Genomic DNA, 15234 nt, shown 5'->3' on the forward strand with positions numbered 1-15234 from the left:
CAAATAAAATTAAAATTTTCTTTTGAAAAATGCAACCATTCAATCAGTATTTTCTTATGACGTTATCACGTTAAACTATTGTCAGTAAACCGACTTTACAGACAACCTCTTTTTCGATAATTTTTATCTTGAAATATATTAGTGATACAAAAAAAAGTTGTTTATAAAAATTATAGGGAAAACGTTGAATTTTCATAATACAATATATGTTTTAAAAAATAAAAAAAATAATTTTTAGCTAATTTGTTTAAACAATAATATTTATTGTTGGTTTTTTACTCGAAGTACACTGTGGAATTTTGTAAAAAAAATTGTTTATCAAAGTTTGAACCCTTCTTAAAAGATACTGCAAATTATAGAGATGGGTTTTTTTTTGTTCTCGAGAAATTAATTTTTGAATTTTACACTGCATGACTCGGCCTAGTAGCCGCGCGCGGCAGCTCCCGCAGCATGCTTTATTCTTTACCAATACAGTATAAAGAACACAGTTTTACATCATATTTTTTTTTAATATTATTCCAACTTACTAAATTAACATTTTTTATTAAATAAATACCGTTTTCCACACCACCGTGGAGGTACAGTACGTCAAGTGCGTTTTTAAAAAGAAATGTAAAAAAACAGGTGGTATCCCCAGTTGGCCTAATCCACCATTCCCTTTCTCTATATTATAAAATAGAATAATACATAACATAAGTTGTATACATTTTTTCAATATAATCAAAAAAAATTTTTGTGTTCTATTTAGAATTTTAGAATTGATAAGAATTATTATTAAATATTAAATACGGAAGATAAACTATCATTGAAGTTAGAAATTTTTTTACATTTAATTTTTTTCATTTTCAACTGGAGTAAAAGAATGAAAGTCACGTGTGCCACTAATTGTTTTGCATGTTAAAACTCGTTTACTTAAGAACTTTTTTATATCTTCAAGAGCTTCATTGGAACAAAAGTCAAATGTAATTGAATCAAATTTGTTTTTAACTATGTTAAAAAATGCTCCAGGAGTTGCTATTGGTACAGTATCAGGTCTTCGTAGACTTTCTCGCCTAACGTACCTTTTTATTGTACCACAAATTCCATCACAAGCATTTTTTCCATGAGACGTTACAAAAAAGTGCCATTCTGCTTCTATATTAAAATCTTGAAAATGATAGACTAAATTGATAAAATTTTTTCTGTTTTTATACTGTGATGCTGCACCATCGGAGAAATAATAATTTTTTTTTATTTTGTCTGATCCATAATTCTCTTTAATAAAAGAAATTAATCTTGATTGAAAAAGATAAACGGCTTCCGTACTATGCTCAGTACTTTCTGAAATTAAAACAAAACTTTCAAATTTCAAACTATTATTATGATCTCGCTCAGGTCGATAAATCACAAAAGGATGAATAGTTGTTTGGCTGTTATTCCAATGATGACTCTGTATTGCATTTTGTATTAAAAATGTAACATTTTCAGAAAAATCCCCAATTACAATTAATTCCCCTTCTTTCAAATTTGTTTTTAGATTTTTTAAAAATTACTTTGTTCTTTAGCTACAAAATTATGCAGTAAAAGGATATCAGCTTCTTTGCTCATTTTTTTGAGGAATATTTTCGCCTCCTCCGTAATTGTTTCTAGAGAAGAACGATCGGTGTTAGTCCACAGTTGATAAGTTATATTAATAATATTTCTCTTTTTGAGAGCTTCTTCTATTTCAGTAGCAATTTCATGAAAGCCAGGGCAAAGATCACATTGTTTCATATAACATTCATTTTTAGGCTTACTACAAATCGCGGGAGATCTTACCCCACCCGCCATATTCTCCAGATATTGCGCAGTCCGATTATCACTTGTTCCGATCGATGGCAGATGGTATAGCTGACCAGCAGTTCCATTCATATGAAGACATCAAAAATGGTTTGATCCGTGGATAGCCTCAAAAGATCAATAGTTTTACCGCGACGGTATACGAGATCTACCAGAAAGATGGGGATAAAGTAATAGCCAGCGATGGGCAAAAGTGTCAATGATTCACTTGTAACCATTTTTTTAGAATAAAGTTGTATTTTCATAAAGAAACAGCGAGAACTTAGTTGCGCACCTAATATATTCAACACTTGTTTGGTTTTAGAGAGTAATAGGCATAAACGTTTAATTACTAATTAGTATCAAAAATTGCGAAGAACACCATCCTATGTAAATATTTTTACAATTGGCGCGTTCCATGAAAGTAGTACCAGTTGGTCCTTCAATTTTCTTTATACTTTGGAATTTTGTTGTGTTTGTGACTCTTTGGAAGCATGCCAAAGGGTTTTGCAAAATTTCAATTATTTTGCAAGTTATTGTTTATTGAATTTTTATGCTAAATTTTTTGGCGTGATAACGTCTTATAATTCGATTTAACAGGCTGCACGCACGAAAAAATGTGTCGTTACCTCGCTCATTAGTGTTACCTTGCTCATTAGTGTTACCTTGCTCATTAGTGTTACCTTGCTCATATGTAGTTACCTTGCTCATTAGTGTTACCTTGCTCTTTAGTGTTACCTTGCTCATATGTAGTTACCTTGCTCATTGCCGTTACCTTGCTCATTTGTCGTTACCTTGCTCATTGCATTGCATGAACTGCAAGCGAAAGCGCGGAACGAACGACAAAGCAAACAAAGCAAACGAACGGCAACGTTCGACATCTTGCTCTCTCCTACTTAAGTGAGCGTACATATGTATGTATATGCGCATATGTACATATATAAATTCACGTATTTGTATTTGCATATGCCTTCTTATTGATTATTATTAATTTGATTCACTTGAAGAATTTAAAATAAAACCAAGTTTGTTAATAATACCTGTGACTAGGGTCTCGAGATAGAGACCAAAACGTGGACCCTAGAATGTGTTTGTACAATATGGATATCAAATTGAAGCTGTTGGTGAATGCTTTCTTCTTCTTCTTAATTGGCGCTATAACCGCTTACGCGATTTTGGCCGAGTTTAGCAAAGCGCGCCAGTCGTTTCTTTCTCGTGCTAACCGGCGCCAGTTGGACACACCAAGTGAAGCCAAGTCCTTCTCCACCTGATCTTTCCAACGCAGAGGAGGCCGCCCCCTTCCTCTGCTACCACCAGCTGGTACCGCATCGAATACTTTCAAAGCCGGAGCGTTTGTATCCATTCGGACGACATGACCCAGCCAACGTAGCCGCTGCTCATACAGCTCATCGTTCCATCGTCTGCGATATTCGCCATTGCCAATGTGCAAAGGTCCAAAAATCTTACGCAGAATCTTTCTCTCGAACACTCCAAGCGTCGCTTCATCGGATGTTGCCATCGTCCACGCTTCTGCGCCATACGTTAGGACGGGCATGATGAGAGTCTTGTAGAGTGTTAGTTTTGTTCGTCGAGAGAGGACTTTACTGCTCAGTTGCCTACTTAGTCCAAAGTAGCACTTGTTGGCAAGAGAGATTCTACGTTGGATTTCAAGGCTGACATTGTTATCGGTGTTAATGCTGGTTCCTAAATAGACGAAGTCTTTTACAACCTCGAAATTATAACTGTCTACAGTGACGTGGGTGCCGATACGCGAGTGCGCCGACTGTTTGTTTGAAGACAGGAGGTACGTCGTTTTGTCCTCGTTCACCACCAGACCCATTCGCTTTGCCTCTTTGTCCAGTTTGGAGAAGGCAGAACTAACAGCGCGGTTGTTAAGGCCGATGATGTCAATATCATCGGCATACGCCAACAATTGTACGCTCTTATAAAAAATTGTGCCTGAGCGATTAAGTTCTGCGGCTCGTACGATGCTCTCCAACATCAGGTTAAAGAAGTCACACGACAGCGAGTCACCCTGTCTGAAACCTCGTTTGGTATCAAACGGCTCGGAGAGGTCCTTCCCAATTCTGACAGCGCTGCTGGTGTTGAGCAACGTCATCTTACATAGCCGTATTAGTTTTGCGGGGATACCAAATTCAGACATCGCGGCATACAGGTAACTCCTTTCCGTACTGTCGAATGCAGCTTTGAAGTCGACGAAAAGATGGTGTGTGTCGATTCTCCTTTCATGGGTCTTTTCCAAGATTTGGCGTATTGAGAATATTTGGTCGATGGTAGACCTTCCACACTGATAAGGCCCAATCAGTTGGTTGACGGTGGGCTTCAGCCTTTCACACAATACGCTCGCTAGAACCTTATAGGCGATATTTAGAAGACTAATCCCGCGGTAATTGGCACAAATTGCAGGATCGCCCTTCTTATGGATTGGGCAGAGTACACTTAAATTCCAATCGGCAGGCATGCTTTCATCCGACCATATTTTGCATAGAAGCTGATGCATGGTGAATGCTTTAGTACAGGGTATTTTTCATGCCGCTCCGTGACTGGGGTCTCGAGATATAGAACAAAACGTGGACCCGGGTAACCTTTGGTTGTGTATGTACAATATGGGTATCAAATGAAAGCTGTTGATAAGTGCTTTAATACGGGGTAATTTTCATACCTATTGATGACTAGGGTCTGGAAATATATGCCAAAACGTGGACCCGCCGTGTCTTTGCACCGAATTAAACCAAACTTACACACATTGTTAAGGAGGTATTGAAGATGGTTTCCGTATAGTTTGGATACCTATTGGTAGATAGGGTCTCGAGATATAGGTCAAAACGTGGACCCGGGTAACCTTCGGATGTGTATGTACAATATGGGTATCAAATGGAAGCTGTTGGTGAATGCTTTAGTTCAGAGTATTTCCATCCGCTCCGTGACTAGGGTCTCGAGATAGAGACCAAAACGTAGACCCTAGAATGTGTTTGTACAATATGGATATCAAATGAAAGCTGTTGATAAGCGCTTTAATACGGGGTAATTTTCATACCTATTGATGACTAGGGTCTCGAAATATATGCCAAAACGTGGACCCGCCGTGTCTTTGAACCGAATTAAACCAAACTTACACACATTGTTAAGTAGGTATTGAAGATGATTTCCGTATAGTTTGAATACCTATTGGTAGATAGGGTCTCGAGATATAGGTCAAAACGTGGACCCGGGTAACCTTCGGACGTGTAAGTACAATATGGGTATCAAATGAAAGCTGTTGGTGAATGCTTTATGATATGTTATGTTATGTTGTGTTGTGTTGTGTTGTGTTGTGTTGTGTTGTGTTGTGTTGTGTTGTGTTGTGTTGTGTTGTGTTGTGTTGTGTTGTGTTGTGTTGTGTTGTGTTGTGTTGTGTTGTGTTGTGTTGTGTTGTGTTGTGTTATGTTACGTTATATTATGTTATGTTAATGTTAATGTTAACTCATTCTCTATATCCATACAAAATATCTATCAAACAAATAAAATTAAAATTTTCTTTTGAAAAATGCAACCATTCAATCAGTATTTTCTTATGACGTTATCACGTTAAACTATTGTCAGTAAACCGACTTTACAGACAACCTCTTTTTCGATAATTTTTATCTTGAAATATATTAGTGATACAAAAAAAAGTTGTTTATAAAAATTATAGGGAAAACGTTGAATTTTCATAATACAATATATGTTTTAAAAAATAAAAAAAATAATTTTTAGCTAATTTGTTTAAACAATAATATTTATTGTTGGTTTTTTACTCGAAGTACACTGTGGAATTTTGTAAAAAAAATTGTTTATCAAAGTTTGAACCCTTCTTAAAAGATACTGCAAATTATAGAGATGGGTTTTTTTTTGTTCTCGAGAAATTAATTTTTGAATTTTACACTGCATGACTCGGCCTAGTAGCCGCGCGCGGAAGCTCCCGCAGCATGCTTTATTCTTTACCAATACAGTATAAAGAACACAGTTTTACATCATATTTTTTTTTAATATTATTCCAACTTACTAAATTAACATTTTTTATTAAATAAATACCGTTTTCCACACCACCGTGGAGGTACAGTACGTCAAGTGCGTTTTTAAAAAGAAATGTAAAAAAACAGGTGGTATCCCCAGTAGGCCTAATCCACCATTCCCTTTCTCTATATTATAAAATAGAATAATACATAACATAAGTTGTATACATTTTTTCAATATAATCAAAAAAAATGTTTGTGTTCTATTTAGAATTTTAGAATTGATAAGAATTATTATTAAATATTAAATACGGAAGATAAACTATCATTGAAGTTAGAAATTTTTTTACATTTAATTTTTTTCATTTTCAACTGGAGTAAAAGAATGAAAGTCACGTGTGCCACTGATTGTTTTGCATGTTAAAACTCGTTGACTTAAGAACTTTTTTATATCTTCAAGAGCTTCATTGGAACAAAAGTCAAATGTAATTGAATCAAATTTGTTTTTAACTATGTTAAAAAATGCTCCAGGAGTTGCTATTGGTACAGTATCAGGTCTTCGTAGACTTTCTCGCCTAACGTACCTTTTTATTGTACCACCAATTCCATCACAAGCATTTTTTCCATGAGACGTTGCAAAAAAGTGCCATTCTGCTTCTATATTAAAATCTTGAAAATGATAGACTAAATTGATAAAATTTTTTCTGTTTTTATACTGTGATGCTGCACCATCGGAGAAATAATAAATTTTTTTTATTTTGTCTGATCCATAATTCTCTTTAATAAAAGAAATTAATCTTGATTGAAAAAGATAAACGGCTTCCGTACTATGCTCAGTACTTTCTGAAATTAAAACAAAACTTTCAAATTTCAAACTATTATTATGATCTCGCTCAGGTCGATAAATCACAAAAGGATGAATAGTTGTTTGGCTGTTATTCCAATGATGACTCTGTATTGCATTTTGTATCAAAAATGTAACATTTTCAGAAAAATCCCCAATTACAATTAATTCCCCTTCTTTCAAATTTGTTTTTAGATTTTTTAAAAATTACTTTGTTCTTTAGCTACAAAATTATGCAGTAAAAGGATATCAGCTTCTTTGCTCATTTTTTTGAGGAATATTTTCGCCTCCTCCGTAATTGTTTTTAGAGAAGAACGATCGGTGTTAGTCCACAGTTGATAAGTTATATTAATAATATTTCTCTTTTTGAGAGCTTCTTCTATTTCAGTAGCAATTTCATGAAAGCCAGGGCAAAGATCACATTGTTTCATATAACATTCATTTTTAGGCTTACTACAAATCATGCATTCTATTATTTCTTCATAAGTAGTTACAGATATATCTTCAAAAATACTTTTTAAACCGTTTAACATTAATTTAAAATTCTGATGTATTTTACACACACAAACCGTGTGTGTTCCATTATTATCAGCAAGTACACATTGCTTTGGTCGCAAGGAAGCAAATTTACTAAAACCGACTTTTATTTCAGGATATAAAGATTTAAATGCTACATATGCTTCTTTCAAATTACATAAAATAAGACGAAATAAACTGAAAGGCAATCCTTTTGCCCTGGCATGACACGGCTTATTTCATCGGAAGTATAAAAATTTATTATTTTTTCAATATTTTCTGAAGAAAAAGTTCTACGGGTACTTGGAGGGATATGATCCGAAACCGTAAAGATTCTGTATTTTTTTTGCATACTTTGCTGTACTATAATTAAGATTAAATTCACGTTTTAAAGTACTTAGGTTCCAACATAAAGGTGTAACAGTCAGCCAATGAATTTTTTCTTTAAAATTAGATGCAGATTTTACTTTTAGTTTAATTAAATTCATCATTTCTAATCCAACATCACCTTCAACAAATTCGATGTCAGATCTACCCGGCACAGAACCTAGGCTACTTGCAGTTTCGGAAACTTCACTAAGAGCAATATTATTAATATCATCATTAGAATCAATGCTTACGAAACTATTTTCCGACGGTTCCTTTCCCTTTGATAACAGCATCTTGCAAGATAAGCAAATATATTCCCCCAAACCTGGATGTTTTTCTTTCAGTGATGCAGACGATTTAGCAACATTCTTTTCGATCCAAGAATGGTTGGGTAACTTGAAAGGATTGCATCAAACTTTTTTCGGCATGATGATTACTTTGCAAAATTAAATTTTAAACTTGGAGCACTAACAAAATCTAAGAGACGTTGTTCGCTCAAAAGTAAAATTCAATCTAACTGAATTTGAAACACAGTCACTCGCTTCACAAAGAAAAATGTAATTATCGTTAAAAGCTCATTAACACAGTCCGGAGTGACAATTTTAAAAACTTATTCATAGTGGGCTGCTGGGGGTCCGGACCCATTAATCAAATGGGATACGAATATAAAAGGACCATAAATTATACCTATTCCACAATTTTCCTAAATTATAAAATAACTAGCAACCCGCCCTGCTTCGCACGGGTATAAAATATATACCCTATGTCACTCACTGAAAAAATGATTAAAATCGATCCAGTAGTTTTGGCTTATTCATTACTGCCCGTGGCCCGCACGCGTTAAATTTGGAGTAAAATAATTCCCCTTTCTTTATAGCATGAAGATTTCCTGGTATCTTTGGGATATCTAAATTCATACCCTACATTTTTGCATATTCACTTTTTGCATTTTTACATATGTATTTATTTTATTTTTACAACAATGACTATATTACAGAATGTCTTTATATACAACGTTCATAGCCTTCTTGTCATTAGACAATACAAACATGTTTTCTCTAGAGGTTTCTCTTGAAAGAGCGACATACAGTTGGCCATGTGAAAAACAGTCAACACTCAAATCTAAGCCTGCAACGTTGAAGGTTTGACCCTGAGATTTATTAATGGTCATTGCAAAAGATGTCTTTACCGGAAATTGTAAGCGTTTAAATTGGAGTGGTAGATCCGATGGTATCAGAGGGATTCGGGGAATCAATACATCTTCTCCGGTACCACATCCTGTGAGTATTGTGCACTCTATTATGAAAGTTTTCAGTGATTTTACCAGCAAACGCGTGCCATTGCAAAGTTTAGGTGGACTTAGGTTTCTTAATAAAATAACAGGACAACCTATTTTCAGCTCCATTTTGTGAGGAGGGAGTCCAGACGGGTTCAAAGAATTTAGAAATTCTGTAGGAAATTGAACAGCTTCTTCCAAATCGAGAACAGTATCGACCGAGTAGTATATTTTCGTCGGCGCATCAATCTTTGAAATAATCAAGTTATTTACTTTATCTACTTGTTCGTTAGTTGGTGACAGAATAGCTCTTTCTTTAAACCAAGATATTGTCTTATAACTTATGTTATCAATGTCAGGATAGACATTGTTGACTAACTCTTGGATGTTGTCTATCAAAACACAAAGGTTTTCTAGGTTAATCCTTCCCTCACTTTGTGTTAATTCTCCATTGCCAACTTTTACAAGGATCTCTGGAAATAGCCTGTTCTCACGTGAAGATGACGAAACCCTCATATTAGTTTTAAGATCTAATTTATTGACATGCGACCAAAGGTGGGATCTTTTTAGCGAAGCATTTATTTCGTCAGCACGTGTTCCTCGAGTCACAACTGGTAGGATTTGACGGAAATCTCCTGAGAACAGAATTGTACATCCACCCATAGGTGAATTTTTGTTGTGCAAATCGCGTGTTGTCCTATCCAATGCTTCCACAGACGTCTTGTTTGACATGATAGCTTCGTCCCAGACTATTAATGAGCAGTCACGCATCAATTTTCCTGTATTGCTCTGTCTAGAAACACTACAGACGCTATTATCATCATCGGTTGCGATTTTCAGCGGGAGCTTGAATGTAGAGTGTGCGGTTCGGCCTCCTTCCAAAGGAGTAGCGGCAATGCCGGATGACGCAACAGCTAACGCAATTTTTCCGGTAGATCTCAATTACTAACTACTGATGTAATATCTTGAAAAATATTGTTTTTAATTATATGCTGTAAAGAGCCATATACATAGATCTATATGAAAACAACAATGTATTTAAGGTATTTAATTGGATAAGGATTAATGTTGTACCTATTTGTTGAAATCGCTTCGAAAATAAGCTATTAGTTGTCGTAAAAAGTAAATGACAAAAAATGTTATTGTATGGAATCGATAGCAAGCTAAACGCGCTCCGAATCAATAAAAACTATTCAAAAACTGTATTTTAATTACAGTATGCAAAATTCGTATTAGTACACCCCCTAATAAATAAAAAAACCACGTATATTTTCAAATTAATTTTAAAACAAATGCTTGAAACCGTTTTATTTTATAGATAATTAACTAAAATAAGGCCAAATAAAAAAACCGCTCACAAAGTGTATTGAAATGCAAAAAAAAAAAATAAGAAAGAAAAAAATTAACACTTTTCACAGAAGCAAAATTCGTATTAGTACACATGTATTTTTAATGATTTAAAGAGTAAATAAAAAATAGTTCAGAAAATTAATATTTTGTAGGATACCCTCGTTGCCTTAGAACAGCAGACAATCTCTTCGGCATAGATTCCACCAATTTTTTTGTGAGATTTGGAGAAATCTTCTTCCACTCTGATTTGAGGACTTTTTTTAAACGTTCTCGGTTCCTTATTTGATGATGTTCCAGCTGCTTTTTGAAAATCGACCATACATTTTCTATGGGATTAATATCCGGGCTTTGTGGTGGTGTTTTGAGATAATTTGGACAGTTATAAAGCATCCATAACCATGTATCCAACGCCGTGTGCTTAGGGTCGTTATCTTGTTGGAATATACATTTTTTTTTGCAACCCAATTTTTTGGCACCTTTGCGTAGATTCTTTTTTAAAATATCAATATATTGCCTCGCAGTCATAATTCCATCAATAAAATGCAACTTTCCTACTCCGTTTGCCCCGAAACATCCCCATACCATCAGAGAACCACCACCGTGCTTAAAAGAAGGCTGCAGATTTCGTTTTTGAAGGCCAGTATTACACTCTCTCCAAATTTGTATGCGTCCATCGGACATTTTTATATTAAATTTACACTCGTCTGAAAAAATTACCCTTTTCCAAAACCGCATATTTTTGTTTAAATATTGCCTGGCGAATATAACACGCCTTCTTCTATTGACTGAGCTTACATACGGTTTTCTAACCGCAGTTCTGCTTCTAAATCCCAATTTTTTTACATAATTGCGCACTGTTTGAGGTGTAACTTTGATAGAAAAGTATTTTTCTAGTTCTGCAGTTAGTGAAACTCCACTGACGGTGGGGTCTTTTCTCATAAGGCGTTTCAAATAAGTCTTGTGCCTCTGCCCAAGCTTTGCCCTGTTCACATTTCGAAGCTTTTTGTCAATCCTTCCACTGTCTCTAAAAATGTTGACTAAGTTTTGTATTGTAGACACACTTTTCTGCAATGTTCTCGCAATTTCGCGTAAAGACTTTCCGTTTTTGTTCATATTTATTATTAATCTCCTAGTTTCGTTTGACTTTGGCGACATTGCAAGCTAACTCCGCGAACTTGAACAAATGGCTACTAAAACGCAACTGCCCAAGGTTAAACATTGAATCGTTTCGAAAATAAAGGTAAATACCAACAAATTGTTTACAAATTCAACGCATACTAAGTGTACTAATACGAATTTTGCCTGCAGTAGAAATAGCTACACTGCTACTAAAGCTATTTTTTTCAATTCTATGCAAATGTTTCGGAGTTTTTGTTATTATTCTATTTTTTATGAATTTTACAATACCGCACTACGATTGAAATCAATTGCTTTAAAGTAAATTTGAAAATATACGTGGTATTTTTATTTGTAAGAGGGTGTACTAATACGAACTTTGCATACTGTATGTGCGATTTACTAATATAGAACGTGAAAATAGCGTTTTATTTCGCTGTAAAATTGTATGTGCATATAACAGAGAACGTTAATGAATAGAGAAGTCTTAATGACTGGAAAGTGTTCATTTTCGAGGGGTACTCGTCTCGCGAAGACAATTTCACCACGGACACATTTTTCAACAAAAATTAACAGGAAGGGGCTGAATTATGTAAATTTAGCAGCAAGTGAGTATTATTAACAGCAATTAGCAATGTAAGATATTATTAGAAAAGTTTGTGTGAGGGGCGTAATGTATTTGACATTACAGGTGCTTTTTTTTTTGTGATTTATTTCGCCCTTTGGAATTTGGACAATTGCGCCAGAATAATAAATGTCAATCGCAAAAAGGTAACGGATTCAAGTTTTGCGAAATTGCAAAGGCGACTTGCAAATTCCAACGGGCGAACTTTAATTCGGGCGTTAAAATCGGTTTTGAAGTGTTAAAGTGCGTTAAAAATTTAGCGTTTTTTTCAAAGCGCCGTGCGTGTATTCGAGTGATTAAAGTGCGGTAGAAATTTAGCGTTTTTTTCAAAGCGCCGTGCGTAACATCAAAAAATTTAAAACTAAAAAAAAATGAGTGATAGATTGTGTCGCGTACGCGGTTGTTCGCGGGACGAAAAACGCCTTTTTTCGTTCCCAAAAGATCCTGAGGAAGTGGCAAAATGGAGGGACAACTTAAAAATCCCGACGGCGGTGCATCTTCCACCCCACAACTCATATGTGTGCGTTAAGCATTTTGAGCCATATGTTGTGGGTGGAAAATGTTTAAGAAAGGGTGCCATCCCCACCCTTCGTTTAGGTAAGTTTTTGTGCAATACATAAGTAGGTACATATGTGTGTTTTTATATTTCGCCATATTTTTATATTTGAGCCATATGTTGTGGGGGGAAAATGTTTAAGAAAGGGTGCCATCCCCACTTCGTTTAGGTAAGTTTTTGTGCAATACATAAGTAGGTATGTGTGTTTTTATATTTCGCTGAAGCGAACCTACAAGAATAGCAAACACACATACCTGCATATGTATTGCATACATTTCATACAATATTAGGGTGGATAGGTTTTATTGAGGGTGAGGCTTGCTAACTGGTAACATTAGAGTTTTGAGGGAGGAAAGTAGAGTAAGTTAAGAAATTGAAATTAATTTTTGAATGTAAATGATGTTACATATACATATTTATGTGCATATATTATGCTAATTCATTTGATATATGTATGTGCATATATAAATATATATATATGTATATATAAATAAATATAAATGGGAATTACCAAGTGTGATAAAATTACCGAGCGAGTAGTTTTGAGGGATTTAGGATATGTATATAATTTCATAGAAAATAATTTTTTATTAATAACCATAATATTACAATACACGGCATCCGTTGCTATGCCTCGTTGAATAAAATCAAAACAACCAATCGGAAAATTTTTACGTCATTTCGTGTAGTCATTTCGTAGTGATGCGTTATATGTAGTTTGATGAATTATTATATGTTTATGAATTATTATATATTATGTTTTTAAATTATTGAATGTTTATAAATTATTATATTATAAAATACATTTTTTTAATAGGGCATGACGATGACCCTACGTACAGCTGTACAATGCCGAAGAAGCAACGGAGCTGTTGCGTTGTAGGATGCGTAGTGGAAAAGGGTCATGCGTTATACGCCTTTCCTCGACGCGGAGAGGCTAGAAATAGTTGGGCCCTGGCTTGCAACGTGCAACCAGCCGATACTGACAGGCTGTATGTTTGTAAGCGTCACTTTAGTCCAGAGCAAGTAACTCGTTATAAAGTTTTAGATGGGGCTGTTCCATCTTTAAGATTAGAGCCAGTTACTAGAAGTCGCTCACCTAGTACTGGCTCTGATTGGGTTTGCCCGCCCGTTACTAAAGTGTACGTAAATCGTACAGTAGGTGTAGGAAACGATCTTACGTTAGAAGAATTCGCAAAATATTCCATGCTAGAGGAAACAAGGCAGGCACCCAAAAACAAAAACATCTGTGAGGACTTAGAAATCACAAGCAGTAGCGAACGATTTGCTCAGGCTGCTCGTTATTATCGGAGCAATGAAATAAAATTAAAAAAAAGAATTCAAGAGTTAGAAGCAGAGAATGAGAAGCTACTGCAAAAATATAAATATTTGTGTAGTCGTGCAGTTCTTGCGGAAGAAACTTCAAGCAGTGATGCTGTAACTTTCGCAAGAATGATCGTCAGTGGCCAAAAAAATCGTTATAGCGAGGAGGAAAAGACATTGGCCCAAAACATTAATTATATGTCCTCCAAAGCATATACGTTTATGCGTGACGATCTAGGTTTTGCTTTGCCCCATAAATCATCCCTTTCGCGTTGGCGCCCCATCAAATATGTTGTTCCGGGGTTCGATGCCAATGTCTGCAATAATTTAGAAAAAATTGTTTCAAATATGTCCGACACCGAACGCATAAGCGTTCTATTATTCGATGAAACTATCATCAGGTCGGACTTGAGCTATAATAAAGCTAGAGATGTTATCGATGGGTTTGTAGACCATGGGGAAGGTCAACGCGAAAACAAAATTGGGAATAGATGTTTATTTTTTATGGTTAAGGGATTATGCTCCAAATGGAAATACGTGTTTTCGTATTATATCTCCAGTGGGGGTATACCTACGGGGACATTGATGTCCATTTTGAAAAAAAAATATCGCACAACTGAAAAAAATGGGGTTAAATTTGAAAGGTATAGTTTGCGATCAAGGGCCCACCAACATTGCTATTTTTAACACTTTAGGGATTTCTGAGAATCGCCCCTTTCTCCTGCACGAAGACACAAAAATTTTTTGCATGTTCGATTACTGTCACTTGATAAAGTCCGTCCGAAATACGTGAATGAAATATGACATCTTAACACCAGATGGAGTGACAAGCTTCAAGGTGATCAAAAAATTGTTTGATATAGATCAAATGAATCCCCATTTTAAAATTTGTCCGAAACTAACGGAGGCCCATATATATCCCAGTTTTATGGAAAAAATGAGCGTTTCACGCGCGACTCAGGTCCTGAGCAATTCGGTAGCCTCTGGTATCGACATGGCCTTGGCCCAAAATTTATTAGGCAGTGACGACTATGTGATTAAATGCGCTAAGCCCACACAGATGTTCGTTAAAAAAATGAATGATCTCTTTGATGAATTGGATGCAAAAAGATTCCAGTCGAAAAATCCTTCAAAATGTCCGATTAGGCGTGGTGACACCAAAAAAATTCATAGATTAAATAAACATCTAGATTTTTTGCGGTCATTAAAGTTGCCGGGAAACGCACGCGTTAAGTGCATCGAAGGTTTCCGCATAACGATTTTAGCGATGCAAAAGTTATGCGAGGAACTTTTCATTGAGCACAGCTCCCTCAAATTTATTTTCACCGGGAAAATGAATCAAGATGCGTTGGAAAACTTTTTCTATCGCATACGGGCTAGTCAGGGTATGAATACCCATCCATCAGCTCACGAAATTCAATACATAGTTGCGCGACTGATCTCAATGAAAATTTTACGCCAGAAATT

This window comes from Anastrepha ludens, chromosome X (genome assembly GCF_028408465.1).
Source record: "Anastrepha ludens isolate Willacy chromosome X, idAnaLude1.1, whole genome shotgun sequence".
NCBI classification, from domain to species: domain Eukaryota; kingdom Metazoa; phylum Arthropoda; class Insecta; order Diptera; family Tephritidae; genus Anastrepha; species Anastrepha ludens.